We start from the raw sequence: 2,835 nt of genomic DNA, 5'->3' as shown, positions 1-2,835 counted from the left end.
AAAACAAGAATGTGTTAGTTTTTATATTTTTTTAATTAGGTGTAAGAGACTTTCTCTAAACAGAGACTTTCTACTCTTCAATCATAGAGTTGCAAAAACTGTACTTTACACACAGTACAGAAACAAAAAACAAGAATGTGTTAGTTTTTATATTTTTTTAATTAGGTGTAAGAGACTTTCTCTAAACAGAGACTTTCTACTCTTCAATCATAGAGTTGCAAAAACTGTACTTTACACACAGTACAGAAACAAGCTGAAAGAACAAGTCACGCATCCTGGATAGTTATCTATATGCAGTTAAATTTACAGATATAAAAGGAAATACAGCCTACTCCCTTATAATGTCCAGTTACTTTTTTAGGTACAATGTTTCACTAGCGAGTGGGTGTGGCCACCAATCCTAGTTGTCCCCAGCAGAGAGAGTAAGCAAGACCCTTTTGTTCAGTGCAGCTTTCCTCTATCGTACAAAGCTGTTAGGCTCTTCTTGTATGTTCGTATATTATTAGTGTCCTGTATGTTGGTATATTATTAGTGTCCTGTATGTTACTATATTATTAGTGTCCTTGTATGATAGTATATTATTAGTGTCCAGATCCTGTTTATTCTTCTCACACAGCTCCTTCAGTAATCATCTAATTCATTGTCATCTGTGCATCCATTTCCATCCTGATCATATACTCAAACGCCTTACTGAACTCTTCCCACACATCTTGATCCCTGATGTATAAGAAGAAAACTCTCCTGCACGGGCAGTCACCTGGCCATCTCAGTTCATTCCAGCTTCCCATCATTATTCGAATCAATCAATTTCAGCATCAGGTCTGTGTACTCCGCTAATTGTGTGTCACTGACAGTCTTGTTTGCGTCTTCTAGCAGGTCTTTTAAGACGTTATTAATTAAGTCCCTGGTACCAGAACTTAGCATAATGGCTATGTCACTGAACTCCCATGTAGTTGACCGCAGTTCGAGTCCTAGACCCGGTGGCTTAAACTCACATCGGGTGCGTGTGCGTGCGTGCCCAAGATCCCAAGAGGAGAATGGAGAAGGGATTGCAGCATGGCCATCCCCCCTGGTGGGGGGTGATTTCTCGCTCTCTGTCTCTCTGTCTCTCTCTGTCTTTCCAGCGAGTGCATGCGCCCTATAGCAAAAAAAAAAAAAGTTCTTAAGTCCCTCAGTATCTGTGAGGTCACTGAGCTCTGTGTCATATTTTCTCCACGTCTTCATGAACTCCTCACAGGGCTTCAGCTGCTGGCATCGGAATAGCAGAGGAAATTCTCTTTTGTGGGTAACACATGAGCCAACTCTGCAATTCCAATTTTTCCATCATCTCATAGCCCACACTGAGCCACGGAAGTTTTCACTTCAGGCAATAGCTCCAAGCCAGCCTTCTTGGGCGCCTGCTGAAGTTCCTGGATCAAGTTTTGCAGCTTTTTCCCTTCCAGGTAACTACTTCTGCCAGGGTCGAAATGAAGCCAGATCTCGAAAAACTGTGAGGCTGTGACCTGGGGTGATTGTAGGCGGGATTCTGCCATCGTACAGCGGGGTGTGTGTCTGCGACTGGATGTGTGTGGGGATGTGTCCATGCCAGAGCGCGTGAGCTCGTTCCCAGGTACAAGTCCGGGCTGGAGGGAGACCTGGGCTCAGGCGCTGCCTGGCGCTGTCCTCGGTGCTGATCAGCTCACGCGTTCCTCCGAGTTCTCCCAGTTTTTAAATTTTAGTTTAATCAGTACCGAGTATTTACAAAGCTACATGTATGAAGTTAATTAAGTTAATGACATATAAGTACATTAGTAACATTAAACCTACATATATATATATCTTTTCACCGTCGGGCACGTGAACTTGCTGAGGAAAGAAAGAGGGAAAGTGAGAAATTATTCCCCAGGGGGAATGGCCCCACCTCAATCCCTTCTCCTCCATTCTCCTCCTGGAAATTTGGTCATGCACGCACACGTGCCCAGTGTGATTTTCAAGCCACTGAGTCTGTGATCAGCCCTGTGGCAATCCAACACCTTAACCGTCATTCTACCTGCTGGCCGCAGAACCTAAGATTACATATGACATTATAGTAAATTATTTTGTAACTTAGTAACCAACAGAGATATTAAATCTGCAGCAGCATTACAAAGGGTAAATATATTTCTCATGTGATTGCTAAGGTGAGAGAGGATTTAGCTGCTGTTAGGTGTGTTGTCACGTACATGCGATTTAATATGCCAGCCACGGATTTTAATATGGCAGCCACTGAAAGTCTTTTCATGTAGCATTCTTGTCTGGCCATGACTCACACAGGCACATCACTAAGCTAATGACAACTCCGTAAAAAACCAATAACTCAGGGACCAGCAGGTGGTGTGGTGGTTAAGGTGCTGGACATTTCCACAAGGCCAACCACAGTTAGAGTCCTAGACCTGGTGGCTTGCTTTCTCACTTTACCTCTCTCTCTCTGTGTCTCACTCTGGTCAAATTAAAAAATAAATGATGAATGAATAAATAAAATTAAATAAATTAAAAAATTAATTCCACAAGTTTCTAAAAGTAAGCAGCTTATTTAGAAATTGCTGTAATGATGTAAGAAATTACATATACTAAAATTCGTATTGCTAGGTAAGCAGAGTTTTATTTCCTTTTTTATCATTTTAAGTTTTACTCATTTTTAAAATTAAGTTGAGGTTTCTGAGCAACCCAAAAATTCAGGGCAAGTTATATATGAGACCTACCCTCTTAAGAGCTTTTGAAGTGTCTAATAAATTGTTTAACTGTAGGTACAATGTTGTACAGCAGGTCTCTAGAGCTTATTAATATTGCTTTATTGAAAAGCTAGTGACTAATACA

The 2,835-nt window shown here is 41.3% G+C and overlaps 1 pseudogene; it reads right to left on the bottom strand.

The window, feature by feature from the left end:
• Nucleotides 1-400: 400 nt before the first annotated feature.
• Nucleotides 401-1,532, bottom strand: LOC102500835 (calbindin-like; annotated as a pseudogene).
• Between the last annotated feature and the right edge of the window lie 1,303 nt (nt 1,533-2,835).

Source organism: Tupaia chinensis, unplaced genomic scaffold, assembly GCF_000334495.1.
Source record: "Tupaia chinensis unplaced genomic scaffold, TupChi_1.0 Scaffold143896_1, whole genome shotgun sequence".
In the NCBI taxonomy this organism is placed as follows: Eukaryota; Metazoa; Chordata; class Mammalia; order Scandentia; family Tupaiidae; genus Tupaia; species Tupaia belangeri.
Note: the sequence above shows the minus strand (reverse complement) of the source record. Positions and strands in the feature narration are given on the sequence as shown.